The sequence below is a fragment of the Hypanus sabinus genome, chromosome 2 (assembly GCF_030144855.1).
Source record: "Hypanus sabinus isolate sHypSab1 chromosome 2, sHypSab1.hap1, whole genome shotgun sequence".
Taxonomy (NCBI): Eukaryota; Metazoa; Chordata; class Chondrichthyes; order Myliobatiformes; family Dasyatidae; genus Hypanus; species Hypanus sabinus.
In genome coordinates, this window is record NC_082707.1 from 36227409 (window position 1) to 36242286 (window position 14878).

Here is a 14878-nt window from a genome sequence, read left to right on the forward strand (position 1 = left end):
AGTGGGCAATGCTACTCTATGGTTGCTGGTGGCTACGGTGCACGTTTCCCGACAAGAGAGGAAGGAGTGTTGTGTGTAAGACTGTGTGGGGTGTCTACCATGTTGAAACATGAGTGCATGATGTACATCTCTGAGTATTAATACAGTGGCAATTGAGGGAAAGTGTGATAAAGTATAGATGTAAAGTGGTAGAAGTTAGTGATAACTATGTTAGGACCAGTGTGTGTGAGGCTAGTAATATATTCAAAGTCATTGAGTGTAGGTGTGCGACCATTCCGTTTTCTCCAGCTTTGCATCCAGCTTTTCAGGCTTCACTTCTGGCATCGAGTCTTCCCGGTACCTTTTAGAAATAAGATCGCTGCTGGAACTTCTGATTTATATTAGTGAGCTGTAAGTGACTGTCGGAGATATGATCAATAAGTCTGGGTGACATGAAATTTGTGTGGTGCTGTAGGTAGTGAGAGCAGTTATTTAAGGCTATAAATCAGGCGGAGAATTGTGTGGGGCATTGGCAGACAGAATGAAATACAAGCAAGTGTGAGTGATGTTTTGGGATGCCAGATAAGGATATGACATACACGGTAAATGCTGGTGACTGAAGCGATATTGATGAACCAAGACATCTCAGTGAACATATCCACAATTTTCTTAAAGTGGCAATTTGAGATTGAGTCGCCTGGGGCTGTACTTGCCGGAATTCAGAACAATGAGAGGAAATCTAATAGAAACATACAAAATTATGAAAGGAATAGAAAAAATTGAGGCAGAAAAGTTGTTTCCTCTGATAAGTGAGTCGATAACTAGGGGACACAGCCTCAACATTCGGGGGAGTAGATTTAGGATGGAGGTGAGGAGAAACTGCTTTTCGCAGAGGGTGGTGAATCTATGGAATTATCTGCCCAATGAAGCAGTGGAGGCCTTAGCAGATGTGTTTAGGACAAGGTTGGATAGATTTTTGCATAGTAGGGGAATTAAGGGTTATGGGGAAAAGGCAGGTAGATGGAGATGAGTCCATGGCCAGAACAGCCATTATATTATTGAATGGTGGAGCAGGCTTGACTGGCCAGATGGCCTACTCCTATTCCTATTTGTTACGTTCTTACATTCTTATGTCAATACAGGTGGATAGAATGAGTAAAGGCAGCATAGGATTTTGGCCTGAAACATTGACTGTGTGTTTCCTTGCATTGATACTGCCTGGCACCTGATGGCTTTCTCCAGCACTTTGTGCTTATTGCTCAAGATTTCCAGCATCCGCAGAATCTTTTCTGTTTACTATAGGCAATGCTTGTCTTCTTAGGATGAGGCACAGAATATAAGAGTTGGTACAAAATTTTATAACTTTACCAATTTTGCAATTTGGTTTGCCAGAGCAGGCAGGTCCTCTCACATATAGTGCAGTTGTGTGAGATATAGACCAGTGAGACTGTCAGAGTCTTTGTTCCATGATGGATTTTCTGAAACATCAGGCGAAGATTTAACATTGGGAGATAGCCTCAGAGGGGATCAAGGTGGTATGTCTGTCACACAGGGAGTGTTTGACATCTGGAATGTCCTGCTAGCGGAAGTGGTGGAGGCAGATAGAATCAGAGTTTGGCAGCTTGAATATTCAAAACGCATATTATTTACAGAGATAGTTTGAGTTACTCCCCAGAGCACTGGATAATCGGGGGAGATTTCATAGAGGTCTATAAAATTATGAGGTGTGAAGTTAGGGTGAATGCATGCAGACTGAATGAGACCAGAATTAAAGGTCAGAAGTTAAGGGTGGAATATTTAAGGGGATTCTGAGGGGAAACTGCTTCACTCAGAGAGTGGTTTGAGTGTTGAATGAGGTGGTAGATGAGGGTTTGATTGAAACATTTAAGAGAAGTTTAGATAGCTACAATAATGAGAGGGGTATGCATGACTATGGTCTACATGAAGGTGGATAGGATTAGGCAGAAACCTAGGCTGGCACTGACTAGATGGGCCTAAGGGTCTGTTTCTGTGCTGCTGTGCTTCTATGACTCCATGACCCTACTGGCTAAGGCATACAGATTATGGATGTCATGCAGGCAAATAGAATTAGTACATTTAGGTACGATACTCAATGGAGATCTGGTGTGCAACGTAACTCCATGACTCTTAATGAGAAACTACATACAAGTATCATCTCTAGTCTGCCAATCAAGAATCTGCGTGCCTAAATCCTTCCAGAGCACTCTGGGACTTGAGGAAACTTTCGAAACTTTGTCATGACTTCCAGCCATCTGCATAGGAAGTGACCAGCTACCTGTGAAGAAAAACTATGATCTGTTGTCACCTCGACGATCTTTATTACCCAGAATAATTAACACCTAGAGTACGAAACTCCATGACTAGCATTAGGTGAATCCAAGACTCAGATTTGTTTAATGTCATTTCCAGTAAGCAAGTGTGAAGGAGAACAAAATATTTGTTATTCTGGATCAAATGCAGCACAAAAGTAAAACACAATGAGATAAAGAACACTACCATTTAAAAGCACTTTAAATATAAATACATATGACAGCTTGCATGCATGTATGTCCATAAAGTGACGCTAAGCATAGGGGCGTCTGTACATAAAATGATCACGACAGGAAATGATAAAATAGTGATGGCGGGCTAGTGGGTGGAGGTGTTGATCAGCCTTTTCTGACACCTTCCTTTATAAATGTGCTTGATGGAGGGTAGGCTGGTGCCGGTGATGCATTGGGCAGATGGGCGTTGTAGACTTTTCCTGTCCACTGCAGTGCAGCTTCCCTACCATGCAGTGCAATCTTTGCAAAGCAATGAACAAGTTCCCAGTAGGAACTGAACTGGAACTCACTATTCATAATTTCACTCAGGTTCACTGACGGAGTATAAAAGGCAGCAACACATGGCAGATTTTTTGGAGATCTGACCAGCGTCAAGAACAAATTAAAGGAAATCAGGGACAAGTGGAGCAGCCATCATCGGAGTGGACAAAGTTGGAGTGGAGATTCTGAAGCTTTAGCTCTTTGAGGCTTCAGCAATCACTGAAGGTAAAAAATAAAAATTGTTGGTAGAGCTCATTCCCCCCACCCACCACCTTCTTTTCATTTCTTAAGTTGGAACAGTAGAGATGCCAAGCAGGATAGTTGATTTCTCCTCTTGCAGATTGTGGGACTGTGGAAAGGCAGGGAGACCTCCAGTGTCCCTCATGACTAGAACTGTGAGAAGTGCATCCAGTTCAGCTTCCAACAACCTGTGTTAAGGAGTTGGAGCCGAAACTGAATGAACTCTGGATCATTCAGGGAGCTGAGGGTGTCAAAGACAGGACATATAGTGAAGTAGTTACACCCAAGGTGCAGGATGCAGGAAAATGGGAGACGGTCTGGAAGGGAAGGGAGGTTAAGGAGCAAATGCAAAGCCATCCCCATCAACAACAAGTATACCACTTTGGATGCAGAAGGGTGAAATGTCCTAACAGAGGAAAGTCACAGTGGTCAGGTCTCTGGCACCGAGTCTGTCTCTGTGACTCAGAAGGGAAGGGGAAGGAGGAGAGGTACACTGTGGCAATAGGAGATTAGTTTGTTAGGGGAACAGTAAGGAGGTTCTGTGGTTGCCCGGATGGTATGTTGCCTCCTGGATGCCAGAGTCCTTGGCATTCTGAAGTGGGAAGGTGAGCAATCATAAACTGGACTGGTCAAAGAACACTGAGACTGTCTACAAGAAAGAGCAGAGCCGTCTCTATTTCCTGAGGAGACTGAGGTCCTTTAACATCTGCCAGATGACGCTGAGGATGTTCTACGAGTCTGTGGTGGCCAATGCTATCATATTTGCTGTTGTGTGCTGGGGCAGCAGGCTGAGGGTAGCAGACACCAACAGAATCAACAAGCTAATTCGTAAGGCCAGTGATGTTGTGGGGGTGGAACTGGACTCACTGACGGTGGTGTCTGAAAAGAGGATGCTGTCCAAGTTGCATGCCATCTTGGACAATGACTCCCATCCACTCTATAATGTACTGGTTAGGCACAGGAGTACATTCAGCCAGAGACTCATTCCACCGAGATATAACACTGAACGTCATAGGAAGTCATTCCTACCTGTGACCATCAAACTTTACAACTCCTCCCTCAGAGTGTCAGACACCCTGAGCCAATAGGCTAGGCCTGGACTTATTTTTCCACTTGGCATGATTAACTTATTATTATTAAATTATTTATGGTTTTATATTGCTATATTTTTTCACTATTCTTGGTGGTGCGGCTGTAACAAAACCAAATTTCCCTCAGGATCAATAAAGTATGTCTGTCTGTCTGTTGTGGTCAAAGTAGGTACCAATGACATGGGTAGGAAGAGTGAGGAGGCTCTGTATAGGGAGTTCAGGGATATGGGAGCTAAGTTAAAGGGCAGGGTCTCCAAGGTTGTGATCTCAGGACTGCTACCTGTGCCACATGTTAATGAGGCCAGAACTAGGAAGATTATACAGTTTAACATGTAGCTAAGGAGTTGGTGTACGAGGGAGGGCATAAGATTTTTGGATCATTGGGCTCTCTTACAGAGAAGGTGGGACATGTACTGAAGAGATGGATTACACCTGAACAGGATGGGGACTAGTATCCTAGTGGGAAGGTTTGCTAGTGCTGCATGGTGGGGTTTAAACTAGAGTTGCAGGGGAATGGGAACCAGAGTTAGTGGAGAGGTTGTGGAGGCAGATATTTGTAAGACCTCGGACAAAGTCAGGAATCAAAAGGTTGAGCATGGTGCGACTAGTGTCCTGAGTTATGTAAATTTCAATGCAAGAAGTTTCATAGGAAAGGCAGATAAGCTCAGGGAATAGATCAACAGCTGGAATGATGACATTGTAGCCATTAGTGAGATTTAGTTGCAGAAGGAGCAGAACTGGCAGCTCATTATTCTGGGGTCACTTTGTTGTAGACATGACATGACAGAGCAAGATTATAGGAGGAGGGGTGCATTACTAATCAGGGAAAGTGTCATGGCACCGCTCAGTCAGGACAGACCGGAAAACTCAACTAGTGAGGTGCTATGTGTGGAAATGAGAAATAAGAAAGGTATGACCATGTTAATGGGGCTATATTGAGGATCACACAACAGTAACAGGCTTATAGAGATAACAGACTGTAGCAAGAAACATACATTTATTATAGTAGGTGATTTTATCTTTCCACATGTTGACTGGGAATCCCATACTCTAAGAAGACTAGATGGGATAGAGTTTGTCAAATGTGTTCAGGGAAGTTTCCTTCATCAATACATAGAAGTCCAAACAACAGATTGTGCAGTACTGGATATCAGATATTAGGGAATGAGATAGTTTGTATAGGGGAACACTTTGATTCTAGTGATCACAGTGCCATTAGTTTCAAAGTAAAGATGCAGTAAAATAAGACTGTTCCGTGGGTTGAGATTCTAAATTGGCGAAAAGCCAATTTTGACGGTATCAGAAATGATCTGGCAAGTGTGGATTGAGACAGGCTGTTATCTGGCAAAGGTATACTCGGAAAATGGAAGGCCCTCAAAAATAAAATTTTGAGAGTACAAAACTTGTATGTGCCTGGCAAAATATGAGGTAAAGATAACAAATGTAGGGAAACTTGTTTTCAAAAGATATTGAGGCCCTGGTTAAGAGAAAAAAGGAGGTGCATAGCAGGTATTGGCAGGCAGGAACAAATGAGGGGCTTATGGAGTATAAGAAATACAAGAGAACACATAGGAAAGAAATCCAGAGAGCTTGAAGAAGGCATAACGTTGCTGTAGCAGACACGGTGAAGGAGAATCCTAAGGGACTCTATAGGTATGTTAAGAGCAAAAGGATTGCAAGGTTCAGAACTGGTTCTTAGGAAGATCAGAATGGTAATCCATGTGTGGAGCTAAAACAGATGAGGGAGATCTTAAATGCATTTTTTTGCATTTGTCTTTACTCAGGAGATGGACACAGAGTCTATAGAAGTGAGGCAAAGCAGGATAAATTACCAGGGTCTGACAAGCTGTTCCCTCAGACCCTATGGGAGGCAAGTGCTGAAAATGCTGGGGCCCTAGTAGAAATATTTAAATCATCCTTAGTGACAGGAGAGGTGCCGGAGGATTGGAGGATAGCTAATGTTGTTCTGCTCTAAACATAAATCAGGAAATTATAGAGCGGTGAGTCTGACATCAGTTGTGGGAAAGTTATTGGAAGGTATTCAAGAGACCGGATATATAAATATCTGAATAGGCATAGACTGAATAAGGATAATAAACATGGCTTCATGCACGGTAGGTCATGTCTAACCAATCTTATAGAGATTTTGAGGAAGTTATCAGGAATGTGGAAGAAGGCAAGGCAGTGGAGGTGGTCTACATGGTATTTAGCAAGACACTTGACAAGGTCTCACATTGGAGGTTGATTAAGAAGGTTCAGTAGCTCAGTATTTAAGATGAGGTGGTAAATTGGATTAGACACTGGCTTTGTGGGAGCAGCCAGGGAGTGGTAGTGGATGATTGCCTCTCTGACAGGAGGCCTGTGACTAGTGGTGTCCCGCAGGGATCAGTGCTGTGTCCTTTGTTGCTTGTCATCTATATCAGTTATCTGGATGATAATGTGGTTAAGTGCATCAGCAAAAATATGGATGACACCTAGATTTGGGGTAGGAAGTCTGGAGGTCTATCATAGCTTGCAGAGGGATCTGTATCAGCTGAAAACTGGGGTGATAAAGGGCAGATGGAATTTAATGCAGACAAGTGAGATGTTTGCACTTCAGTAGGCCCAACTGGGGTAGGTCTTATACAGTTAACGGTAGGGCACCGTGGAGTGTGGTAGAACAAGGGTATCTGGATACAGTTCCATAATTCATTGAAAGTAATATCACAGATAGATAGGGTTGTAAAGAATGCTTTTGGGGTATATTGGCCTTCCTTCATAAACCAATATATTCAGTCCAGTAGATGATATGTTATGGTGAAGTTGTATAAGACGTTGGTGAAGCCTTGTGTAAAGTTTTGTTCTCCTACCTAAAGGAAAGATGGTAACAAGGTTGAAAGAGTACAGAGGAAATTTACAAGAATGTTGCTGATTCTAGAGGTCCTGAGTTATAAGGAAAGATTAAGTAGATTAGGACTGTATTCCTTAGAATGTAGAAGATTGAAAAGAGATGTTTTAGAGGAGTACAAAATTATAGTGAATATAGATAGGGTAAATGGAAGCAGGCTTTTTCCACTGAGATAGGGTGGGACTACAACCAGCGGTCATAGGTTAAGGGTGAAAGGCGAAATGTTTAAGGGGAACATGAGGAGAAACTTATTTACTCAGAGGGTGAGCTGCCAGCACAAGTCATGCTTACCAGCTTGATTTCAAAGCTTAAGAGAAGTTTGAATGGGTATATGGATGGTAGGGGTATGGAGGGCCATGGTCCTGGTGCAGGTCGATGGGAGTAGGCAGTTTAAATGGTATGGATTTGGCATGGATCAGATGGGCCAAAAGGCCTGTTACTGTGCTGGACTCTGAGCCAGAAGCCCTCGTACATTAACTTCAGCACATATTTTAGTGTCATCAAAATTCTGAGCAAAAACATTTTAGTGGTAACCTTCAGATTTAGAACATATCAATTTTAATATTTAGAGTTCATCTTTGAAAATGTCAGATTAACTACTTGCAATAAGACTAATACAAGCTGGCGCTCTTGTGAAATAAACCCAATGATTTAAATAAGTGATGCACAGAATAATTGGGAAAAAGCACAGCCTCAACTCAAGAAACAGTAATTTATTCCTGAACTTCTTATCCACAACCTGTCTTTAGAACAGCTGGCATGTCCCAAACTATTGTGGAAAACTAAGATGTATAATTATCATGTCTTCTTAAGCATTCCAGAAAGATTGGTTTGAAAGAATCTCAGCAATTATCATTTTCACTGTAAAAAGACATCTGCCTGTATTCAAATTCATGTCATCAGCTTTTGTCAAGCTTTCAAGTGAAAGTATGTCCCAGTGAAAATATGTTCCCAGTAAATGTGTTCAAGAGTCGCAAGGTATTGCTGCAGCTCTGTAACACCCTGGTTAGACCACACTTTGAGTATTGTGTTCAGTTCTGGTCACCTCCTTATAGGAAGGATGTGGAAGCATTAGACAGAGTGCTGAGGAGATTTATCAGGAAGCCGCCTGGATATTAGAACATGTCCTATGAGGTAAAGTTGAGTAAGCTAGTGTTTTTTTGTGGATGAAAGGTGACTTGATAGAGGTGTATATGATAAGAAGCATACATTGAATGGACAGCCAGGGCCTTTCTCCCAGGATGGAAATGGCTAGTATGAGTGCGGATAATTTTGTGTTTGCAGGAAAGTATAGGTTTGTGACACAGAGAGCGGTGGGCACTTGGAATGCGCTGGATGATGGTAGAGGCACGTATGTTAGTGAGATCTAAGGAACTTTTAGATAGGCATAAGGATGAAAGAAAAATGTGGAGCTATATGGGAGAGTTAGATTGATCTTGAAGTAGCCTAAAAGATTGGCTCAACAGCTTCTTGGAAAACTGAAAGGTCTGAAGGCAAGTAAGTCCTGGGACCAGGTGGAGTACACGCCAGGTGGCTGAAGAGATTGTGGAGACATAAGTAATAATCTTTCAAGAATCAGTTGATTTTAGCATGGTTCTGGAGGAAAGGAAAACTGCAAATGTCACTCCAGTCTTCAAGAAGGGAGAGAGGCAGAAGGAAGGAAATGATAAGCCAATTAATCTGACCTCGGTGGTTGGGAAGATACTGGTCGATTGTTAACAATGCAGTTTTGGAGAACTTGGAGGCACATGATAAAATAGGCTGTAGTCAGCATGTTTTCCTCAAGGGAAAATCTTGCCTGACAAATCTGTTGGAATTCTTTGAAGAAATAACAAGTAGGATAGATAAAGGAGAATTGGTTGATGTTACGTACTTGGATTTTCAGAAGGCCATTGACAAGGTGCCATGCACGAGGCTGCTTTACATGTTAAAAGCCCATGATATTACAGGGAAGATACAAGTATGGATAAAGCTGTAGCTGATTGGCAAGAAGGAAAGAGTGGGAATAAAGGGAGCCTTTTCTGGTTGGCTGCTAATGACGAGTGGTGTTCCATAGGGGTCTGTGTTGGGACCGCTTCTTTTTACATTATATGTTAATAACTTAGACGTCAGAACTGAAGGGTTTATTGCAAAGCTTGTGGACGATACAAAGATAGGTAGAGGGGTAGGAAGTTTTGATGATGTAGAGAGGCTACAGAAGGACTTAGATAGATTAGGAGAATGGGCAAAGAAGTGGCAGATGGAATACGCAGTTGGGGAGTATATGATCATGTAGCTTAGAAGAAATAAAAAGGTAGACTATTTCTAAATGGAGAAAATATTCAAATAAATGGAGGTGCAAAAGGACCTGGGAACCCTAGTGCAGGATTCCCTAAAGGTTAATTTGTATCCTGAGTCTGTGTTGAGGAAAGTGAACACAATGTTAGCATTCAATTGAATAAGACTAGAATATGAAGGCAACAATGTATGTTGAGACTTTATAAAGTACTGGTGAGACCTCACTTGGAGTATTGTGAGCAGTTTTGGGCCCTTATCTTAGAAAGGAGAGGATTCAAAGGAGGTTCATGAAAATGATTGAACTGCTTGTCATATGAAGATTGTTTGATGGCTCTAGGCCAGGATTCGCTGGAATTCAGAAAAAAATGAGAGGTGCTGTCATTGAAACCTATTGAATTTTGAAAAGCCTCAGAAGAGTGTATGTGGACGGGCTGTTTCCTATGGTGGGAAAGTCTAGGACTAGAGGACACAGCCTCAGAATAGAGGGTTATCCTTTTGAAATGGCGATGAGGAGGCATTTCTTTAACCAGAGGGCAGTTTATCTGTGGAATTTGTTTCCACAAGTGGCTGTGGAAACCAAGTCCTTATGTATATTTAAGGCAGGAATTGACAGATTCTTGATTGGTTAGGGAATGAAGGGATATGGGGAGAAGCTAGGAGTGTGAAGCTGACAGGAAAGATTGATCAGCCATGATGAAATAGCGGAGTAGACCCAATGGTCCAAACGGCCTAATTCAGCTCTTATATCTTTTGGTCTTATGGTCTAATATTGTGGACCAAAGGACCTGTACTGTTCTATGTTCAATGTTTTAAAGTTCTCTTTGTATCTTTGAATTCCACTCTTCCTCAGCTGCTTGGATGCAGTAATAGGGACTGGATAATGATATGATAATTGTGATGCAATTATGTGTACATTAAACTGTTTTATGGGCATATACCAGCTAGTCTAGTGAAAACAGGTTTGTGTTTTGATTTCTGTACTCAAACTTTCACCTCAAGCAGTATAAAAGGGTTTGATGTTCAGCTGCTTTGGTTTTACTCTCCCACCACAGAAAACTGAGGTATCAGTCATGCCCAACCACAAGCTTAAGCATGTGGTTTCTTCTCTAGTGCACTGAACAACTAAAATGTGTTCTGATATTTCATCAACTTGCAGAGCTACCTGATCCGATCCAGTGAGCTTCTGCAGAAATATACCTTAGGGATGACCTTACTGAAGCCAAAGATTTTATACTAACTTAGTTCTGAAAATTGATGAACTAAGGATCATCCAGGAGGCAGAGCAATTGACTTTTGAGCAGGTGGTTACACCCAGGGTGCAGAATTCAGGGAGTAGATGGGTGAACACCAAGAGAGGTAAAGGGAGTAATTGGTCAGTGCAGGGTCCCTCTGCAGCCATTCTTCTCAGCAATAGTTAAAACTCTTTGGACACTGCTGAGGGGGATGATCTATCTGGGCAAGGCAGCAGCAGCCAGACCAATAGCACTGTGGTCATTGCTGAGCCTCTGAGCATCCGGAGGTTGTGGTACATATTGTTACCAATGACATAGGCAGGAGAGGGGTAGAGGTCCTGCGCAGTAAGCTTAGGGAGTTAGGAAGGAGGCTGAAAAGCAGGGCATCCAAGGTGGTAATCTCTGGATTACCCCCGATGCAACAAGCTGGGGAAGGTCAGAACAGGAAGATAGCGGCTGAGGTAATGGTGCAGGGGGCTGGTTTTCAAGTTTTTGGACCATTAGAACCTTTTTCTGGGGAAAGGGTGACCTGTACAAGTGGGATGGGCTGCTCAAGAACTGGAAGGCAACCGATATCCTGAGAGGGAGTTTTCCTAATGCTATTGGGGAGGTTTTAAACTAGATTAGAAGTGAAGAGGCAGAGGATGGGGTGGTTAGAGCACAAGTAGAGACAGCTTGTAAGGAGTTTGTGAGGAAGGACTGGCAGATGACAGAGCAAAGATGCGCTCAGCTAGATGGTTTGAGATCTGTCTATTTTAACGCAAGAAGCATCATAAGCAAGGCAGATGAACTTACAGTGTGGATTAATACATGGACCTATGATGTTGTGGCCATTACAGAGATTTGGATGTCTCAGCTGTTGAATGTGTCAGGCTTTTGATGTTTCAGAAAGGACAGGGAGGGAGGCAAATGAAGTGGGGGAGTGGCATTGCTAATCAGGGATAGATGGAAGTCAGGAACAGGAAGGGGGCAATATAGACCCAAGTAGTAACAGAAACATCAAGGAGCAGACAGGGATGCAGATTCTGGAATGGTGCAATAATAACAGGGTTGTTGTGATGAATAATCTTAACCTTCCTAATATTGACTGGCGCCTCCTTTAAGCAAGGGGTTTGAAAGGGGTGGAAATTGTTAAATGAGGTCAGGAAGGTTTTCTGATGCAACATGTGGATAAACAAACTAGAAGAGAAGCTGTACCTGATCTGGCAGTGGGAAATGAACCTGGTCAGGTGTCAGATCTCTTGGTGGGAGAGCATTTTGGAGGTAGTGATCACAACTCTATCTCCTTTACCATAGTGCTGGAATGGGATAGGAACAGACAATTGGGGAAAACATTTAATGGGGTAGAGGAAATATGATTCTATTAGGCAGAAACTTGGGAGCAGATGTTCTCGGGAAATGCACAGCAGAAACATGGCAAATGTTCATGGCGTTCTGCATTGGTATGTTCCATAGAGTCAGGGAAGGGATGGTTGGCTAAAAGAACCATTGTGTACAATGGATGTAAAAATTTAGTTAAGAAGAAAATCTTATGAAAAGTTCAAGAAAGTAGGTACTGTTAGATCTCTAGAAAATTGCAAGGTTGCCAGGAAGGAGATAAGAATGATATTAGGAGAGCTAGAAGGGGCCATTGAGAAGGCCTTGGTGAGCAGGATTAAGGAAAACCCCAAGGCATTCTACAAGTGTGTGAAGAACAAGAGGATGAGCCGTATGAGAATAGGACCAATCAGGTGTGACAGTGGAAACGTGTGCATGGAGTTAGAGGAATTAGCAGAAGTACTTATTGAATAGTTCTGCTTCAGTATTCACCAGGGAAAAGGACTTGACAATTGCAGAGATGACTTACAGTGGACTGAAATGCTTGAGCATTTATACATTAAGAAAGAGAATGTGCTGGAGCTTTTGAAAAGCATTAAGCTAGGTACGTCACTGGCACCGGACGAGATATACCCCAGGCTACTGTGGAAAGTGAGTGAGGAGATTGCTGAGCCTCTGATGATGATCTTTGCATCATCAGTAGGGATGGGAGAAGTACCAGACAATTGGAAGGTTGAACAAGGTTGTTCTCTTTTTCAAGAGAAGGGAGTAGAAATAGCCCAGAACATTATAGACCAGTGAGTTTTACTTCAGTGGTGGGCAAATTGTTGGAAAAGATCCTGAGAGGCAGGATTTATGAGCATTTGGAGAGACATATCTGATTAGGGATAGTCAGCATGGCTTTGTCAAAGGCAGGTCATGCCTTACGAGTCTGATTGAATTCCTTGAGGATGTAACAAAACACATTTGGTAGAGCAGTGGATGTTGTGCATACGGATTTCAGTAAGGCATTTGATAAGGTTCCCCTTGCAAGGCTCATTCAGAAAGGAAGGAGGCATGGGATCCAAGGAGACCTTGCTTTGTGGATTCAGAACTGGCTTGCCCACAGAACGCAAAGGGTAGTTGTAGATGGTTCGTATTCTGCATGGAGGTCGGTTACCAGTGATGTTCCACAGGGATCTGTTCTGGGAACCCTCTTCTTTGTGATTTTTGTAAATAACCTGGATGAGGAAGTAGAAAGGTGGGTTAATTAGTTTGCTGATGATACCAAAGGTTGGGGGGTGTTGTGGATAGTCTGGAGGGTTGTCAGAGGTTACAACCGGACATTGATAGGATGCAGAACGGGGCAGAGAAGTGGCAGATAAGTTCAACCCAGATAAGGGTGCAGTAGTTCATTTTGTTAGGTCAAACTTGAAGACAAAATATAGTATTAATGGTAGGGCTCTTGACAGTGTGGAGAATCAAAGAAATCTTACGGTCCATGTCTACAGGACACTCAAAGCACTCAAAGCTGCTGCACAGGTTGACAGTGTTGTTAAAAAGGCATATGGTGTGTTGATCTTCATCAACCATGGGATTGAGTTCAAGAGCTATGAGGTAATGTCGCAGCTATGTAAGACCTTAGTTAGACTCTTGGAGAGTTCTGGTCATCTCACTACAGGAAGGTTGTGGATACTACAGAGAAAGTACAGAGGAGACTTACAAAAATATTGTCTGGATTGGCGATCGTGTCTTTTGAGATTAGGTTGACTGAACTTGGCCTTTTCTCCTTGGTGCGATGGAGGATGAGAGGTGACCTGATAGAGGTGTGTAAGATGATGAGAGGCATTTATCATGTGGATAGTCAGTGGCTTTTTCCCAGACCTGTAATGCTAACATGAGCGGGCATAGTTTTAAGGTACTTGGAGTAGGTACAAGAGGGATGTCAAAGGTAAGATTTTCACACAGTCAGTGGTGAGTGCATGGAATGAACTGCCAGCGACAGTGGTAGAGGTGTATATAATTGGGTCTTTTAAGACACTCTTAGACAGGGTATCTGGCATTTAGAAAAAGAGAGGACTACGCTGTAGGGATATTCTAGGCTGTTTCTAGACTAGGTTACATGGTCGGCACAACATTATGGGCCGAAGGGCCTGTAATGTGCTGTATATTTCTATGTTCTATGTTCGATATTCTATGAAAATTCTTCTCCTGTTATTATTTTGATTAATTTCGGCTTGAGAGTGCAGTTGAGTTGAGCTATTTTTATTCATTGCATCAATTCACTGCTGAGTAAGGCTGTCCTTTTCAATTATGGTCTCCATGACAAAGCGCAAATCCATTTTGAACAACAGGGGAGATTTCTCCAGTGGTCATCCCACCTCACCACAATATCTTGAAAAACAACTTCATCGGCCTGATGATGGCTGCTTGCGGAATCTTGATATTCACACCTTGGCTGTAGCACCGCCACTTCCTGAGGTCATGCGTAAACCTCTATTAATGTATATCTGTTGCTTCATCAACCTGTCTCAATGTGTTCCGATTCCTCAGGATTTATGCAGTGGTTGGTGAAAAAATGTAGAACAGAGCAGATGTGAAGCAGAAAGTTTGCAAGGCTCTCTTGGCAGTTATAGGTTGGAGTAATGAGGTTATCATTTTACAGTGCTGTCACTGCATCACTCTCATCCATCACAGCTCAGTGCCTGTAAGATAGCCTTAGCAATTCTCTACAGTATTACCATGTGTATTGTATAGCACTAAAGGTAATTTGTTTAGGAAATATTCCTGCATATTTTGTTTGTGATATTTTCTTGCTTGCTGTCTCCTTCAACTTCTTTCCCTACACTGCTTTCCATTCAAATAAAACAGCTACCAAGAACCTACTCTCCAGGCACTTTTGGAAGGGACTCAAAAGGGTGGTGAGAAGTGCAAGTTTTTTAATGTTGCATTTGTGTATTTGTCTAATAAAATTAGGTTTGGAACAATTCGTAGTTATTATATATTTCTGGCTTTCTCCCCTTTTCAGTCCCGATGAAAGATCACGACCCG